The sequence below is a fragment of the Cyclopterus lumpus genome, chromosome 16 (assembly GCF_009769545.1).
Source record: "Cyclopterus lumpus isolate fCycLum1 chromosome 16, fCycLum1.pri, whole genome shotgun sequence".
NCBI classification, from domain to species: domain Eukaryota; kingdom Metazoa; phylum Chordata; class Actinopteri; order Perciformes; family Cyclopteridae; genus Cyclopterus; species Cyclopterus lumpus.
The window spans coordinates 7,977,398-7,997,639 of record NC_046981.1 but is presented as its reverse complement, the minus strand read 5'-3'; the positions used below and the strand labels follow the sequence as shown (position 1 = coordinate 7,997,639).

General features: G+C 41.1%; 1 long non-coding RNA gene across 1 annotated transcript; it reads left to right on the top strand.

The window, feature by feature from the left end:
• The first annotated feature begins 2,171 nt into the window (after nt 1-2,171).
• LOC117745217 lies at nt 2,172-18,968 on the top strand. Its single transcript, XR_004611217.1, has 3 exons — nt 2,172-2,322; nt 10,867-10,926; nt 18,830-18,968. It is a non-coding gene; the product is annotated as an uncharacterized LOC117745217 (long non-coding RNA).
• The last annotated feature ends 1,274 nt before the right edge of the window (nt 18,969-20,242 follow it).

Here is a 20,242-nt window from a genome sequence, read left to right as displayed (position 1 = left end):
AACGAATAAATAAAATCCACTCTGAGAAGGGAACTTCAACCCTCACACCTCACAGACATATGCAATCTGTGACAAGCGTCCTGAGAAGGTGTTGTTTGGTAAAATAAGAGTAACAAGCCAAAAAGGACCAATGAGCTTTGGTCTGAGGGACAAACCTTTTTCAGATAGTAATTCATACCATTGATATTCGTAATCTCTGAATTCTAAGTAAATACCGTTTTAACCTGCTAAACCATTAGTTATTAGATCATAATAGTTGCCACATTTGAGAGCGAAAAAGCAGGCGGCCCTTCAATGTGAGGGTTCAAGTGCTGCATGTGCAGCCATGTTGACATTTTCCCTCATCATTTATTCTCTGTAGACAGACTTCGTCTTCTATGCACCCTTATTGATCGAAGCTTCAGACAGGATTAGCTCAACAAGAAACTGCTCAAACCGTCTTCTAAGTGCATGAGGAATAAACAATACAATATAGAAAAGGATCAAGTAGTGTATAAGTAATTAATAAATCAATCATTGTAAATGTAATTATGAATACAACAAACTTTACTTACATTACCTTTCAAGTGATGTCCTGCATGTACCAAACGTCAGCCTTCTCTTCTGGCTTTAAGAATAATTTCCTCCCAGCTAACTGCAGATCTTTTGAAACTTGAATGTGAAACTGCAACTCATTCAACATTTTCAAAATATGAGGAAGTGAGTTTGGAAAGCCAGTGCTGTCTTGTTTTCATTAGTATCTCTTTGTATGGCATACAGCTGTGGATGCTTAAAGACCTGTTGAGTTTATTCTTTTCCTTTTATTTTTCTATTGTTGAGCTTAATCTTCATCTTAATAAATGCCACTCGTTAAACTAATGTACAAACTCTGGCCCTGCGAAGGAAAATGCTCAGAGACTACTGTAATGTAGAACAATTTATTTATTGTGGGACTGTGCGGTGAGAGTCGCTGGGTGGTTCAGTTTACCGTGTGCACCCGCTGGCCTGCGATCGAAACCTGCCAGAGCTCCTGACTCCCCTCGGTCTCCCACTCTACTGTCTGCACAATTAAATCAGTCAAGGTGAGTGGACTGCCCACATGTTCTTTTCTATGAAAAATAGATAAAAGCATGAGCTGGTTTAATAGTCCACTTTATGACCCACAACACAAACGAGTTGTCTTATCACAAATATTTCACCTGTATGTCAGCAGTTGCCATGGAGATTTTGTGCAGAAATATGAAGCCCTGCTTAATGGTCTGACCTTAACCTTGCACTTTCTCGATTCAAACGCTTTCATGATGTTGCAAACATATGGATATACTTTATACCGCAAATCAATATTTCAGCAGCAGTATATCCTCTTCCCTCTGCTACAAACACATTAGACAGCCCTTTAATATTGATACGGCCCTTAAATGTGAGAAGAAATCTGATGCTCTGATTCAAATGTTTTGTACATGTTCATATCTTTTTAAATCTTGTGCATTTCTTGAACTGATTTCCAAGTGTTCCATATAGCTTTGAACAACCGTTTACAAACCTTCCCCCTCCCCCATCTGCATTTCTCCCCCCGTTGCCCCTCTCCCGCCCTCTCACTCTCTCCCTGCAAGCTGTGTCTCTTTCCTGTATGCTGGGGGGCCAGCGGAGGGGAAGTACACGGAAAAAGAAAAGCACTCTGAGTTCAAGTGCACGAGCTTAAAGACACAGCTGGCTTTAAACAAAGGGGGAAATATGACGAGGGGAAATCAGTCTGAGAGTGGCAGAATAATGACGTATTGATAAGGCAGTTGTGTACACGGAGACAGTATGGGAATCATTTCACAAAAAGAGGGTGTTAGAAAGAAATGTGAATAGGAAAATGGAGAAAAATGTCTCCTCCCCTTTTTGTCTCTCCACGTACACTCCTCCTATTCCCTTCCAGCTTCCTTCAATATCTGTTCCTTCCTCTCTCCTTCATTCCTACCCTGCATGCATGCACACTCTCTAACCCACACGCACACACACAGATACACACACACACACACACACACACACAATAACTGATGCATTCTCCGTTTTCTCACCTCTCTCTGCACCACTGAGACTTGTGTGTCTCAGTGGTGTACTTTTTTTTCCCAACCGTTGATCTCCTTTGTCCACAAGGCATTCCCTTCAAAGTCCTGAGCGTTGGAGGGGTGAAGAAAAGAGAAATGGTGTCTGAGGAAAAGGAGATGAGGCAACAACGGAGTGAAATAGAGAGGCAAGGCTGCATGTCAGGAGGGAAAGCACTAACTCCAGAGTGAAGAAGAGGGGACGGGGAGGAGGAATCAAGTTGGAAACGAGAAAGAAACACGGGAAAAGGTAAAACAATTCAAATAAAAGAATCCTAATTCTCATGCATTGTTTAGTCCTCATTGTTAAGTCCTTGAGCTGTTGAAAAAGTAAGCATCCCCACATAGGATTTCTGTTTTGTGTTTTGCTGTGGATCTCCTCTTTATTTCTCTGTTCAGTTCTGCTATGGTTTCTGTTGGTTTCTGTACCTAAAGTCATTTTCCTTCCTCCCACTGCCTTTGGGGCCCAGTTGTGCTATTATTCTGCTTCGATCAGTCTTTGTAAATCTTTACGTAAGTTCTGTGAGGGAGTGAATGTTTTTGGCCTGACTTTGGTTTCCGAGTTTCAGCTGATGTGAAACAGTTGAAAAGATGACATAGTATTTGAATTATTTGGCCGTCATCCTCCCGACTCTGGAACTCACACGTCCCACCCTCTACTTCCCCTGACTGTTTGTTTGTGGTCTCAGTGTGTTGTCCCTCAACGGTCTCACCGCGTCCACGAACACCTCTCCGAATACGCTTTGTGCCCATGCCACTCTCACTCCATCCTTGTTGTCCTCTAGTTCTCGGCTTTGCCTCCATTGTTTAATATCGACAAGTTACTGTTGTCCCTCGCATGTGCGATCGAGGACCTGTGATATATTCTCAGTCTATTCATGCTCTTAACAAGCCGTTTCCATCTCCATGGAGACTTGATACAAGCTCTCAGCGTCCGTACCCCTGACCGCATGCAAACAAACTCACAAAGACACCCCGGTTATCTCTAAAACAGGGTGCGCCATTTGGCAAAGGGCAGAAATAGTGGATCAGTGGGTGGCTGCGGGCTGATGGTAGTCTTGATAGTTATGTCTGAATGCAGATTTAACTGGCGGCTTAATACTGGAACCAAAGTCTCTGGAAGACAATCTTGATTATTGGGGGCTGGTTTGCATCCAGAGAGAAGATTTAGCAGCGGCCGGCTTGCACAGAAGGACAGTTCAACAAACATATTTGTTTTTTGGTGGATCTAGTTGAAGATGATAAACTGAGCAATTAATAGAAAACAAGCAGGTTTGTCAAACACCAACACATTTTAGAACCGATGTTCTTATCCAAATACAGAAATGCTCAGTTGCACATTGGGCCTCATTCATGTGCACATATTTTATCTTGACTTGAGTTAACATGGGGTCTTTAAGTTAAAAGATGAACTTGAATAATGAAATCACTTAAAATTCAAGTAACTCTTTATTGATTTATGATGCTGTTCAGGAGGAGAATATTCCACCTCAGTCTCAATGTGGAGAACTATTTACAATGGCAAGTAAAGTAATTAAAAAGCAGAGAGTACACATTTTATTTTCAAGACTATTTTGGCCAAAAGTAACAAAGCAGATTAAAATTACAATTTTAGGTAATATGCTGATGAGGCATGGACTGTTTTCATTATCAATTTGTCTAAATATTGTTTTGATTAATCAATTGATGTACTATCACAGTAATGGGTAAACTAGTAAATATTCATTTGAGAAGTCAGGACCTCTGAATTCTTTGCACTTTTGCTTTATCCGTTAATCAATTATCACTACAGTTACTGATTTATTTCTGTCAATTGACCAATTGTTTTGGCTCCGATAAACTAACATACACGTAGGACGACTGTACCGCACTGACCTTGATGCCTGACTTAGCGAGTGGTGTGATGGTGTACAGCAGCGGGAGCTCGATGTGGCAATTTAGCCGGCACAATTGAGCGTGTAGCCTGTCCCTTTATGTACCGCCACGCTCATCCAGTTCAGCAGTTTAGAGTCTGTTTGTCTCCTGATGCCCAAATACACCTGACAGCTGACTCTTTCTTTTGGTATCAAACCACTTTATTTAGAAACTTGTATACATGTTCAGTTGTGCGCTGTGAAATCCTTAAACCCGATGGCTACACGTTGTGATGCTCGTCGAGGGGAAAGCCTGCTGATAGTTTTTGCACATAGCACCACTGATCATTTGGATATTGTCTTCTGAAGGACAAACCTAAAATGAACAATCACTGTCATACACCATTTTTGCTATGTTTTGCACATTTCATGAATCAAATATGGAGCTTCTTTTTTTAATTTATAAAATATTCTCAAACAAGTTGAAAAGCGAGAATAAGAACCTTTTTTTAGTGGCTGGTTAAGACCGTCCGTCATATTATAACACTTAAAGCATATGAGTATTTAAAACATTCAGTCTATTTTCAATGAAGAGCTTCTCCATAACAATACTGAATACTTTGGCAGAAATAGTGGATTACTCTGGCTTATTGAACTGACAATGAACGTATCGGTTATTTAAAGCCTCTTCAACTTGAGGCCGCCACTTACTGATCCCAGCACATCTAAACTTTAGAGTGCGGAGGAAGCCATTAATGTGTTTCACTTTATAAAACATAACTCTGCCTTCGCTATCAATTATGTAGCTCGGGTGTGAAAGAGATGGGAAGAGAGACACACACACACACACACACACACATACACACACACACACCAGGCAGCAGGGAGAGAAAGCATTGCACCATGTGACCACTGTGGATGTACTAACGCTCTCAAACAGTCTCAGCGAGAGCGATTCCCCCCGGACTCGGTGTTCTAGTTGCTTCAGTGTTTGTTGGCCTTCTCTAGGACATGGGGGCTGAAATGGGGCTGAAGTTGAGAGCGCTCCATCTGGATACCCACAGGGCATTTCTACTATAAGCTAGATGCAGATGATATTTATCTCTGTCGCACAGAGCAATACGTTTGACCGGTGTAAATCTGATGTGAAGTTCTTGTGCATTGTTCCAGTTGGGGCATGGCTTGATATTATCGTCATTTGCTCGGCGATTTTGATGATCTAGAGAGATCATTGATTACTGCAGATGCTTTGTTCTCTATTGAGGTGTAGAATTGTATAACATTCACTTTTATATACACAGCTGTAGTTGCCAATTACTTACATATGGTAATCTTGTAAAATAGGATAGATTATAGATTAACCCAAAGGTACATAAAATACTTAAAATCAGCTCCACCCCGACCAACTACATTAACATGCTCTTTCCATGTTAATTTATAAACAATAATATTTATCCAATAATATAAAATAATATAACGTTTTTGAATGATAAGTAATTTTACTTTTGGTTCTTGTGGAATATTTTGTTACTTATACTACAATAGTAGTACAATTTGAATGCAGGACATCTAATTGTAATTGAGTATTTTAAAGGTAAAGGTTCATTTGAATAATAATGATTACACATGTGCTATAATACTCTTTATTTACTACACACGGCACTTGGACATCACTTGGAAGAAGAGATTATGTTGAAGTAGAGCCACCTCACTGACGTATTGGCCAATATAGGGTTATATCATATTTTGGGATCAGCATATACAGTATATCAGCCCATGAGTAACACAAAGCTGCAATATAGAAATGCCAAAGAAATGATTGAGGTTGTTTAGAAACAACGTCACCTTTACATAAATTATCCACTAAAGATCACTGCCCGCTCAGCACATACAGTTCATGGTCCCAACTTTAAAAATGATTGACACTCATCAAACATATCTGTTCATGTTTTATGTTAAAAGAATCAGCTGAAATTTCTTTTCAACTTAACTTTCAGTATCAACTTCAAAACGTTGAGGGGCTCAGACTTGAACTACATAAACTACAATGTCTCTGGTTCAACCGTCTCCCCTGTGACCAAATTAAATTAAGGCCAAAAATATGAGAACAGTAATCTAAAAGAAATTAGGAATTAATTTGAAAAAAAACTATCAGTTGAGTGAGCTTTTAAGATTAACCAAGATTATTTACTGAACATTTAATTGTTACAAGAAAATAAAGTAAATGTAAATGTCCGTAGATTTCTCTCAGATCACATACTTTTGAATAATTCCATAGTTCTATGTACATTTGAATGTAGATTTCTGCATTTGATCAGTTTAATACCAAGATTTGGTCTTGAAAAACAACAATAGACCTAAAACATCTCCCTATTTGCCTTACAAATATTCTCTCTTCACAGTCAACAAACTTCAAAGGCAGCAAAGGGCCCTTGTTTCAGAATGAGCAGCATGGATATTTTTGCTATTCTTAATACTCTGGTTGAGCAAGTTGAGTACAAATTCTAACGTTTTGGTATTTGTGTGGTGTGTAGCTGTGCCGCGTTGAATATAAGCTGTTTTCTGTTTATCCTCCCTTCCACTGCAGTCTTCGAATTTCTTCCAGTACGCGAGTTGATGTCAATGAATAGTTTCCTCATGGAGGGCCCAGGTGGCTGCCTCGTGTATTCAGAAGGAGGCCGAGATGGTGAGGTGGGGGTTAATATTTGAAGGCTGGAGGAATGTGTTTGGAGTCAGCAGGGAGAATTCCTCAGTTCTGCACTAGTAGGTCTCAGTGTTGCCTCTTACCTCGCCAAACTATCTCATTCGCCTCTTTTGCTCATGTCTGCCTCTTCCGTCTCCCTCTACATTTGATCCTCGTCTTTATCGGCACGTTCCTTCTTTGCATCTCGTCTCTTTCTTCTGTGTTCTGTCTGGAGTTTTGATCCTCTTCCGTCTCCCCTCTCCTTTCAGACTCTTCAGACGTCTCAGAGACATCTAAAGAGCTCCAGGAGTTTGGGGTTGGGTGAAAAGAGATAGATAGTGAAACTGTGCGATTGTGGTTATTCTAGCACAGCGCTCTCTCTCCTGCTGGCATTGTGTCCTCTTAAGTATGTCAGTCATGTATGATTTATTGAGCAGGTTCCTGAGGAATGGGCTTTGTTGATGTCATCAGGCATTGTATGTTCATAACTTCTCATGAGGACCATGACTGTGGACCAGGAAATAGTCCCCACCCACCTTCACATTGTCGTCAGTGTCGTATCAGATGTTGGGATTGTCACTAAGCTGTATTGCTCTGATAAAAACATCAACACTTTTGAGGAATGCACAAAATGTATTTTCAAGTTAAATGAGAAGATCGATACCACTCTATCGGTCAGTTAATCATAACACTGCAGCCAGTCGGTTATCTCAGTTCAGTTCAAACAAACGTGTTAATTAGTGAACCTGAGTAAACTTTGTTTAACTGTTTCCACAAACGTAGGACAAAAAAAATAATTTGACAATGTTTTGAATTAACGATGGGCATTTCTAACATGTCTAACATTTGAGTCGTTGCAATAAATAATGGATTAATTGAAAGGGAAATACAAATACAAATTTGTTATAGCCCTGAAACGTGTAAAGATAGAAGTTTCAAGATAAAGTCGTTTTATGTGTCATTGCGTCTCCTCTGGCAACATATGCATGGCATTCACAATGCTTTCCATTATGCTTTGCGGTGATACACATGCTCAGCAGTTGCGCCGTAGGTGTCAGCCTCAAGTGTGCCAGACAGAGGAGAAGAGGTGGGTACGGTGTGAAGAAAGAGGGGAAAAGAAAGAAGGAGGCGTAAAGATGGGGATGGGGAGAGATAAAGCGTCTTGAAGGAGGAGGGAAGGGTTTGATGCTGGAGAAATGGGAAGTCAAGAATGAATGAAGGTAAAAGGGAGAGGGAGGAATCTTTTGTCTTTATTGTCTGTCTGCTCAGTGAATCATTAGAAAAGGAACCTTGTGGTTCAGGGCTCCAACAGTCACATCAACTCCTGTCTGATGGCTAGCATCAACTGGTTGAAGTGATAGAAACATTACACACCAGTAAATAAGATATCACAGCAAACTGACTTTTACAAGTCAAAGATTGAGAAGCCAATTGTGGAAGTAAAACCTGCCGTTAATGGCTGTTCTTTGGTCAGTGTGAGTCGCCAGGGTCACATCTGTAAGATGAAAGGAGAGGCTGCGGTTGGTTGCTTCCACAGAGGGATGGAAAGGTCAGGAAGTGGCCCCATCTCAAACACCAGACTCATTGTTCAAGTTCAAGGTAACACTAAATGGGGTTTTCATTCAGTTAGCGTGACCTTCTGTCCTCTGACAAGTTGCTGTTATTAAAAGGGCATAATTAAACACTGCCTGTGGCAACGTATGATGTTGGCGTCGTGCTGTTATAATTGGAAACTAATTATGTCAGTTTTATATATTTAATTAGGTATTTGTTGTTGATTTTGGCATTGGTGGCGTGTGTGTGTGTGTGCGCATGTGTGTGTGTGTGTGTGTGTGTGTGTGTGTGTGTGTGTGTGTGTGTGTGTGTGTGTGTGTGTGTGTGTGTGTGAGAGTGTGTGCTCACACGTGGCCGGTCCTCAGGTGAATCCAGTTTCTTCTCCCTTAGACAATGAACAAGGTCACAGCCAGAGGGTCAGATGTCAGGCCAGCGTTTCCCCTCCTCCTCCTCTAACAGCCTCCCTCCCTCCTTCTCTGTTGTGTCTGTTCGGTCGTCAGCTCCTCATTAACTCCTCACAGGGGATTTCCTGTTCGCCTCCTTCGCTTCCCTGTTCCTGTTGAAACTGGAAAAGCATGTTGGCTCTTTTTACATAACATGAATAATTAAATCTTTCACGGTTCGCTGAATATGCAAACTAACTGCTTTAAAGTTGAAACGACACACTGGGAATGAAAAAGGTAGTCCGAGCACGACTAAACCTGCAACAGTGCCAGGCCTTTGGGAAGTTTAGGACTGTAATTGATCACTTCGTGCTCTCATTGAGTACCGTGTAACACACTCATACACATATACACACACAAACACATAATTCACAGTCTGACTCACCCCCTTTAACAGAAAGTCAATAACAATACAGGGATGATTAATCAGTCCCTCTTGTGGCCCCTCCCATTCTACTCACCACCTTCCACTCTCCCCTCTCAACCTCTCTCAGCTTAGTATTGATCTGAATGCATTTGCTTCCCAATTATCCGTTAGCCTCCCTTACCCATCACGTAAACACTGCCACTGCATCGAGCGGTCACAAAGAACCTTTTACACAGGAGTGTCTCTCGTGCACACGAAACAACACGCACTCTGAAGCGCGTGCACGTGCAGCAACAGCAAGCGCACATCAGCATGCACGCCATTTGATACGGACTTAACTGCATTGCGCGGAGGGATTTGGCTTGATAATTCTGGAGTGCAAATTAGGAGGGTCCTTTTTATAGTGCAGGTGCTTTATGTGTGCTCCTATGTGGTTATATGTTGTACACACTTTCACCGAAACACAAAGCAGCATTCTCAAAGGTTTAACTGACAGCTCATTGGACCCCCCCCCCCCCCCCCCCCCCCCCCCCCTGCTTTCCCCCTTCCCATTCTGGTTGGTGGCACACAGGTTGCCATGACACCAGACTGTTTTGTCTGCCCTTTGACCTCTTTAAGGGGTGCTGTGGTCAATCAGGCATTACATGTGAGGGGCAAATAGAAGGGAGGCGAGGGAGGGGGATGCATTTCCTCTGTAAAAAATTGGGTCCAAAGGGTTCCTCTATACATCCGCTTTGTACAGAGCAGAAGGTGGGGAGCCTCCGAGAGGCTCGCAGTGAAACAAAGACACATGTGCACATACAGACATGGCAGCGCTTTGCAAGGGTAAATGAACTAGGCTGAAGCTCCCAGGGGGTGGGGAGTTATTATGCTCATTGTGCAGCCGGGCAGCTAAAGCTGTTTGGCTGCTTCTTTTGAAGTTATATTTATCAAACCAGAGCAGGAGGCTTAGCTCTCCAAGCTGGTGCATCGCTTTGTCCACACTGCAGAACGCATGTGTGCATCGAGATTGCTTTCCGATAAATCAGAAGATTCAAACACTCTCAAATGTTTATCCAGACAATTTTAGACCGACAAAATAAGCATGAAACTGAATTTATGTGCCACCAGTAATGTCCATCCTCGACATCTTCAAGCGGCAAAACACTGAAATGATATCATCCAATGGAGAAATAGCAAACAGCAAGTGTTTACAATATGCTCAATGGTGTTGTTGTAATTCTGTAAATATCAAACAGTTTAATAAGGGCAGCACTCAAGAAGCATGGCAAAACATTTGAGTGTTATGTGCAGCTTTTTAAAAGAGGCTAATCATAACATAGTTTAATCCACAGCTCTAAGCACGAGTACCATTTTCTGCAAGTCTGAATTATTACAAAAGTTAGAGATGGATTCATCTCTCACATTATATTTTGTATATTATATCACTTGGACTGGAGCTGTTTGATTATTTCCGTTTATGGTGAACAGTACCTTACTTGTATTCTTTACATTCCTTATAACTCAATACTGACATCAAATCCCTCTAAGAGTCTCCACATTACACGGAGTCCAGAGATCCTGTGTGCACGCCTTTTCTTCCTTAGTGAATAGTTTGTTTTTGTAGATTAGATGCTGTCTTTCTTATCATGTGATTTAAAGATAAGAATACAACAGGATAACAATCCTATATTTTGTTCTGGTTTGAAATGACTTTAAAAGTGACAAGTGGGTGTTATATTTTAGCTGTTCTCTTGAGCAGCTCACAAGCAAGTCAGTAGCTTCTCATGGTCTTGTCCTGTGACAGCTCAGCTGTTGCAGAGATTGAACCGGCGACCTCTTGGTCTTTCATTTCACGAGGCCAGCTTGTCTCCTTCTAACCTATTTGTGTGTGTTTTCTGTGTGTGTGTTTCAGTTGGCCTCTGCTTCATGTCTGAGGAACATCTGCCACACTCTGCAAGGCAGTGATCTCAAGGTAACAATATACTGTATCTATGTTATGCATTTCACTTCTACATCTATTTAACAATTTACATATCCACTTATCTGTTCACTAAGCCTCCATAAATCTATCCATATGTTCTTCATGAATCTACAAAATCTAGCAAACAAAGTCGATATCTGTGCAAAAAAGAACTAATATTTGGCAAAACATAGCTTATTGTGGCTGCAATTAACCTATTTTGCACTGAATATATAACACTAAAGTGCAACCTGTGAATAACTAAACAAAACAATCTCACTGAGGTAGGACGTGCCAAGAATCGTGGCCGTCACGCACCTGTTAACGCCGTAACGTAAACATTTACACGAAGGTACAGGCATTTCGCCATGTATTTATTAATGACTTAGTTTTATGTCTGTGTACTTCTCAATAAATCCCCCCCCCCCCCCCCCCCCACCCCCCACCCACCCTGCGCGCTCCACCTGTAATACCACTGCGCCCCACTAGAGGGGCGCGGCCCACAGTTTGAGAACCACTGGCTTAGAAAATAATTCAATGTGGCTTTGAATGGATCTACTTGTCACATACATGTGTGCCTACACACACACAAACCTGTTAATGTCACATGTCAATGCACAAACACAAGCACCCTCTGTTTTATACATTACATAATGTGAGTTTAAATATTTTAACATCATGTTTTGCAACAATATTTTTATTTTCCCTTTCTTTAACACACACACACACACACATATTCTACATTGAGAGATATATCAATGATGTCAGAATTTCATGAGGGGAAAAATTCACTAAAACTAAATCTGCACTGACAGTCTGAACACAGTACAAGTTCCCAACAGTTATATTTTTATTTGCACACGTTATGTATTCATGCTGCAGTTTCAGGAAAGGAAAATAATCTCTTCTAGAAAATTGACATGTTTTGATATTATAAGCTGTTTGAGAAAGCTCAACTTTGACACATAGTTCCTTTTAGTCTTCAAAGAAAGTGCTCTTCTGCCTGTGTTTATAAAAATATTGACTTTTAATGTTGGAGTGGAAGGTAAAGTAGTAAAGTCTGTTACAAAAAGAGACAAAGGAGGCTCAGTGTGCTTACCCACTACTCATTATCTCTGTATCTCAAATGATTTTTTGAAAGGTTGTAAGCCAAGGACCAGGCTTGCAAACACACATACATATGTGGTGACTCATTTAAGCCCCCGTGCCTACAGGATTAGGATAACTTTTAGAAGCTTTAGGCCTTTTATCTTAAATGGATCATTTGTCCTTGAATGATTTTGGCAAGAAAGTATCTGAGAAGGTATACAAAATTATGTAATCATGGTTATCTGAAAGTCAGTAATGCTTGTACACAGTCAGTTAAATATAAAATAAATAGCAAGCCACTGTGATTTATAAAATAAGATTGTATACAAAAATTCAAAGTAAAACACATAACATTCTACGGTAGGATGTCATTGCTTCTGGGCTGCTTTATTTGGAATAATTATAGGACATCCCGTTTGTTCTTGCTAGATACCACCATCACACACACACACACACACACACACACCATCACACACCATCACACACACACACATACCTTAAAAGATACTTAAGATAGCCAATTCAAACAGCCACCAATGCCAAACTCAACCGCCTCAAAACCTTAGAAAAAATTCCTCCATCGTGCATTTCATTGGAAACTTTGATAGGGCGGTCCTAAGAAAAGCCAGACGCACACCAATCCCAGCAAACGTAGATTGACAGCTGTGCCATAGCAACAGTTTGGCTAGTTGCCAGGCTGTTGGAGTTGCCAGGCAAAATGTTTCCATGGCAACATTCAATTTGCCATCTTGTTATGTGAAGCTGGTGTCAACCAAAGCAGATTAGTGTTGGATAGAGCGTTGCTCTCACCTGGGAAATCATGTGCATTTTTCAGCAGATCAAAGTGTTATACTCTAAAATTACAAACGTGCAACATAAAAGTGATGCTCCCCTCATTCAGAGATGTTTTATTCCAATGAAAGGCAGATATCTGATATAGAAACTTGGCAGCTTTGACACACATTTCAAATTAGCTGGTACTTTAGCCTTGAGAAGTGTTTTCTATCTTTTCTCTGAGTTGCCTCATGTTCATTTTACAGCATATAGTATTAAAGCATTGAAGGGGAGAACGTTGTGTTGTGCTGACTCGTGAATCTGTGAATTGTTTATATGAAGGTCTGTAACCATTAAGTGGGATCCCAATGTGTGTGTCACTGTATGTGGATGATGAAGTATGAGAGGAAGCGAGTTTGTCTTGGCGGAGTAGTCCTCCACTGTATAGACACTCAGACAGGCCTGCTGAAGGGAGGAGTGAGTGGGAGGGAGAGAGGGATAGCTGACACTGGCACAATTACACTGCATTTCTGCGTGATTTGAATGTGAAAATATTGCAGACTCTGGCTTTAACTTAGAGGAGTCTTTGGGTATGTGTGGATAAAGGAGGCAGGAGGGGGTATGAAGACAGGGTGGTTAAAAGAGTAAGAGGCGGGAAATCAGGACCCATGAGGGCGGAAGCATAGAAAAGGTTGAGTGAGGAGGAGGAGGAGGAGGAGGAGGAGGAGGAGGAGGAGTGAGGGGGGGACTTTGGGCCAGGAGTGTAAAAGCGACTGGGAGCAGCAGATGGAGGAGGATTAGGTCTCTAAACGCATACCAAAGAAAAAAAGGGGAGGAAATGGGAAACAAATTCACCTGGCAACATTTTTACAGTTACACCAGCACATTGCCCAATTGGCTAAAGGGCTTTAAGACCGCAGAGCTCTTTAGTCACTGTTGCAGACTCTGGAGATGTTTTAGCTTCATTCTTTATTTTTTGTAACATATTTGCAATACTCAAATCATCTTTGTGTTGATAGCATTTTTTATATATTTCTGTTTTGTTGAGGTTCAGTTGAAATCTTTAAATACATTTACATAGCATATCACCTTTGTACAGTTACGTGGCTCTGGGCCCAGAGTAAAGTAACTCCTGGCTTATAGCTGTTGGAATGTAGTATTGTCACAAGAGAACAACAGAGTTAGATGTCACAGCGTACGGCAGACTGGATGTTGATCTTATGACAGATGGCATTTAACCTGTCAGCTTTTAACTAGAATGAGACAGCATTGTGTGAATGTAATTAGCATGTACGTGCGAAGACATGAAGACTATGGCTTCGTAAAGCGTGAGAATAATAGTTCAAGTGTCTCCAGGATGTTAGGTGATTAAATATTGTGCACTTGCAACATCCTTTATATAACAATGCTAGGACAGAACAGAGCACGGACGGGAAGTAGAATAGAGAAGTGAGAGGGAGTTTGCATAGTCTCCAGTAGAGGGCAACAACTCCTAAGAAATAGATGGAAATACTATGAATGAACATATGAAATGAAGCGTTTGTAGTACTCCACCTGTTGGCCCTCAGATTAGGTCCTCTCAACCCAGACATGAGTGCAGCCTTGCTCCCCATTTCCTGGGTATTCAAATCAGAAAATCATGTATTTTTCACAATAGGAAGAGCCTCACAATGAATTGTTAAGGGTGCCATATTGTCTATGTTTCTTGTAAAAATAAGTAACTTAAATGTAAATATAAATGCCATGTTGTAGCTGCTTCACTTTTCATTTCCATCATTTGCATCTCTTAAGGCAACGTCAGTTAAACAGCTCTTTTTCACCTAAATAATGAAAACAAAAAGGTCCAATATGTCTACCATAACTACACACACACACACACGCACGCACACACACACACACACACATAGACACACACCACTGACTACATGAATTAGGGAGGGCATTAGGGATTTAAATGTATTGCTCACACAGAAAATAAGTTAGGGTAATCAATATAGAGAATCAATTGAATGGTAGACAGGAGCCTGACGTAGAGTATGTACACACACACCTTCGTCCCTGCTGGGGAAGATATTGTCTGGAGATCAGCTCGACAGTCCTGTGCTCTGCAGTGTGAGGTAGTTGGTTGTATGGTTTCGCATTATAAACAGCATGGAGATAACTCTACAACCTTCTAGCTTTCCCTGCGGAGTCACTCCTTGCCACGTCTAATGTACCACCAGCAGAGAGGTAAGTATGTTGTTACTGCGTGAGAGGATCTCCTAGTGGTTAATGACTTTAATCGTTCTTTTCAACTGCAACAATGTCGATCCTCTGAAAGTCTAATCAGACCCTCTCCTGTTTGTGCAAAGTCCTGGAGGAAGTCTTTCTAACTTCCCCATGGGCCTGTTTGTCATTTTGTGTGAAATACCTGTTGCAAACTGGACATGTTTGGTAAGTGTGCTGCTGTGTGACGGCCATTCAGTAGTTCATTCTGCAGCTTTTAAGAGAGGACGTTTTTTAGGTTCTCTATATATATATATATACGTATATATATGTGTGTATATATATATATATATATATATATATATATATATATATATATATATATACGTATATATATATCTATAACCTATAAAACGAATCTGTCACTGAAATGATGCAAAATTAGTCACACAATTACTGAAAATAAAGCCCCAATTTAGAATGTTTTCCTCTGCATATAGCAGACAGGCAACTTATTTAAAAAAAATTAGACAACTCAACCTGCACTCATTATATGTATTTATATATTTCATGTTGTGTTGTGATTCATCCCTGAATGAATCACAACAACAACACAACATAAAACATATAGATGACATGAGTCACACATAAATCACTGCTTTGTAATGGTGATGATGAATTCCCTGTGCTTGACTGTACATTGTTACGTATAAGGCTATTTCCAGCATATGTTATAACAAGTAGATGAGGCTGAAGTTGTACTTTTACACACAAGCTACTACTACTGTACTTCCATGTTACCACTTTGTGCATTTCTCTACATGCATGCCAGCAAACGCAATCGCACACATTTTTTCCAGTTTCAATACCCTTCTCCTCCCACGCCTCCCTTCCCCTCTGTTTGTCAGACTGGTGCTTGAGACAGCAGCCATCTGCAGTGCGTTATAGCCGGCTCTCCTCCCCTCATAGAAAAGGGGGAGGATGGGGTCATATATCAGAATTGTGCTGATTCGGCAGTCGAAGCGTTCTTTATCATCCACCGCACAACGCTGCTCTCCTGCCAGAAGAGACAGCTGAACGTCTGAGAGTTGTAAGGTGCGTGGAGCAAGGATAGTGTACATGGGAGGAAGAGCTGCCTGCCCTGCCTCATCCTCCCTGTCTCTCGCTCTCTCATACACCAGTGTAGTAAAGATGGGCTGTACATGTGAGCGATAATACTTGACTCCTTTTACAGCTTGGCAGATGCTGCAAACTGTGCATATGTGGGAGCAGATTGTTATACAAACATAATCTCAAACGTGCAAATATTCTTCCAATTGTCTTTCAAGTTTGGAATCGCGTGCAAAAGGCCACAGCCTCTCCCGATATTAAGCATCCATGACTTCCTTTTAATACCTTATTGTTTGCGCAATTACATACTTTCATATAAACCGGTGTGATGAGGAGTGTGCGGCCGAAAATCTTGCCGTCTCCCTTTTCTTGATCATCCTAAAAAGGACTCGGCAGACACCATTACAGACTGATGATGTCATCTCTGTGAAGCACTCCCAGTGCTTTGTCTCTCAGTGGCACTGCAGAGTGCAGCCGCAGGCACACCTGCCCATACACACACACACACACGCACACACCTGTATTCAACATTCTGCATTCTCAGGTTGGGGCACATTCTTATATCGCATATCAGTTATTATTGTTATAATATTCTTAGAACCTGGTATATTATCTGGTAAATTATTCTTAGACCACTATACATTAGTATACCAGAGAGAGCTTCCCTTTCGAGGTTTTTAAGTCAAATTGGCGTCCAGATGGTCGACGTCTCAAAAAACCGTGCTGCAGTTTAGCGATGTGGCAAGAGACAGTCGGAGGAGAGAGACTCCTGCACGCCATAATCTATTCACCACCGGAGTCAAAAGTTTTCCTAACGTACAGGAATGGTCTTGGTGACGATAATGCAGGATCAGACGCACAGGAGCTCATATTGGGTGCAAAGGGATGTTGCAGAACCTGCAGCACACATCATAGATACTGCTAACGTCATCAGCATGTTGTTGCTATGAAATTCAGGTCGCATGGCATTCCAGTGTGTTTGGGGCTCCGGAGGATGTGAAGAGTCCTGTAGTATAATACATAATAACAGGATCAAAGCGGGAAATACATTCAGCTTTACTGTGTCTCGAATACCCGCTGATATTTTGACACAGCCTAGTCTATAGGCAATGTGAGTTCATCATGAATATTCATTTGGTATTATGAATGTATAGTGCAGTGTTTTCATTCTAACCTACATTCCTGAAAGGTCAGATGCTCGTCGTGCATATTTATGAAACCGAAGCCTCATCTGAAAGCCTTTAGAAAAAAAGGTGAAGGACGAGTTTGTCTCAATCGATTCCCATCATATGCAGTTTGTCAGTTCTTGCTTATCAGTGAGAGGGTTTTTTAATTCTTACTACATGCCACGAGCGATCGATGTGCTTACTTGTCCTTTTTCTCCATTTAATACCCTCATTTTTGTTAGTGAGGGTGTTTACCAGTAATCCATCAGAAAGGTGTTATGACAAGTCTCAGTCGTTAAGGCCAAAAAGTAAGTATTTTCTCTGAACACTTAAGGGCCATTAAAGATGCTTACATATCAAGTGTAGTGTTTATGCTCCATCTCGCTGAACAGACAGCCAATCCCTGGGTCTAAATTAGATTTACTTTCATTTCTGAATCCCTCTCGGGACCAAATTATTCAGTTATCCAACAAACACAACTTTAACTCTCTGTCTTCTCGGAGAGTAGCACAAATATTAAAATCAAAACTACCTTTTACGCATGAACTGACTGAGCAGCTGACAGAAAATATGACATTAAATATGCAATTTCTTTGTTATGCATGCATCACGAAGTGGGTGTCTTTCTCAGTGTTTCATTGCGTTTAAACATTTGTACCAGTTTGAATGTACCGAACCGCAAACTGCATATTGTCCACCTCTGAAGTTAAGCTGTATTATGAAGACGCATCCTTGTAATTGGCAAAGCTTTCCACGATGGGTTTATTTAATGCGTTTGATGTCACTCCCGCTGCAATTTACAGTTGTGTTGGATCAACACCATAAATCCTGTAATCAATTTGATGATGGTATGATTGCTTGTACACATAGGAGGAGGCAGTAATGTCAGCCTCCCAGGTTCACGAGGCTCCTGGGCTTCATATTTTCTCTCTATTCTCATTCTATTAGAGATTCTGACCCTCCCCCTCCATCCCCACTTTCTGCTTGCCTCTCTGCCACCCGACCTCCCTCCCCCCATCGTCTCCCTCTCTCTCACACACACACACACACACACTGTTCCTCTTTTCCGTAGACACACATACAAACACATGCATGCACTCTCTGCATTCTTATTCACTCTCTCTTTCCATCACTCACACACACACACACACACACACACACAGCTCACAGACTGGCGTGCGTGTGTGTGTGTGTGTGTGTGTGTGTGTGTGTGTGTGTGTGTGTCTGTATTGGGGGGTGGGGGGACTGGGCTTAGTAGAGGACGTGAGGCTTGAAAACGTGAGAGGAAAGGGGGGAGATGGAAGGATGACGACTAAGGAGTGTAAAAAGAGGGAGAGAGGAAGGAAGAGATGAGACTTTGAGGTACAATGAATGCAAGAGACGGACAAGATCAAGAATGCCAGCACGGAGGGTAAATGAGAGTCTGTCTGTGTGTGTGTGCGCGTGTGCGCGTGTTGTGTGTGTTTGTGTGTGTGTCGTCTGTAAGTGTTGAATAGCATGTGCACTGGGAGGTTTGGTAGTGATTTGAAGCACGCTTTTTACTCTGCTTTTTATTTTCCTCTTGTTTGCAGCTCTGAGCGTTGGTGATGCAGCCCTGCAGAGACAAAAGATGAGCAGCTGTTTAGATGTTGGTGTTCGTCAGGCAGGTAGAGAGCAGGAAAATGGAATCAATACTATTGTCTGTAACCTACCTGCCGCTGGGCTCTCTGTCTGGCCCCAGCATAGACCCATCAGAGAAAGAGAGAGGAAACACAGACTCCCTCTGACTGGCAACAGAAAAGAAGAGGCAGACTATAAGGTGATTTACTTTTCTTCTTTATTTTCATCTTTTACATTTTTTACCCAAGAGATAAATGCAGATTAAGGATTTTAAGGCAGTTTATTTTTTATTCAGAGCTGACATGCATTTTTGTCTGACACTTTTTTCATCTCCTTTCCCTTGACAGTCATGTTTTGATGTATGTGCATGCGTGTGGTGCACTCTTCTAACTGAACATATTTGTACTATGAATATCAATGTGTTTGCACTCACTGAAAAGCCTTTCACTTGTGTCCAGGCTGCATGTTGTCGATTGGTCATATTTTACGTTTCATGTTTAAATCGCATCTGGTTTTAATTCTCACTTTTATTTAAAAACCTTATTTGTAAATCTCAGATAAAAAGAAGTATGTCTGAAATGCACCCATTATAATTACCTTTCATACATCTATCTGGCAGAGGAGTAGCTGTCGAGGAATTTAATGTCATGGCTGGTAAGGTATCACAAATGTGTTCAAATAGAAATTACCATATATTTTTTTCTATATTTTTCTTGGTGCAATATACCAATAAAAATAAAAACAGGACAATTGGATGTTGTGAAAACATACAAACATTTGGACACTAAGACAAGTACACTAGACACTAATTACACTACACCAGTTTATATGGAACTGGAACGTTTGAGTTGGCCAGTGTTGGACTTGACATGTTTGATTATGTATCTTAATGACAAAGATGGCAATGTAGCGAGGAGGAAAGGAGGGGAAGAGATAAGGTAGGGCGTCATTTTATTTCACTGTGGCTATGTGATTTGGCATAAATAATTATGTTTTTGTTTTATTGATACTGACATGAATGACGGTATTTTAAACACACCTGAAAGCAATCTCTTGTGCAGAAAAAATCCACAATTAATTTCTAGTGAAGTTATGACATGTGTGCTGTATTAACAGATCTGAAAACCACACCTCCGTATTCCAAAATCTTGAGGCCTGTAGCTCACAAGTGTAAACTGTAGTAATACATAATGGGCATTAATGCAGTTCATTTTGATGCAGAATATGGCGCTGGCACCAATAAGGTGCACTTTATTCACCAGGAAGGTGTTTTACGTGATGAAAACATGACAAACATGTCACAAAATGTGCAACTTTCCCTTTTCCAGAAAAACATGAACATATTCAGACAACATGTGTCATGCTGTCTTGTCTACCAGTAGGTG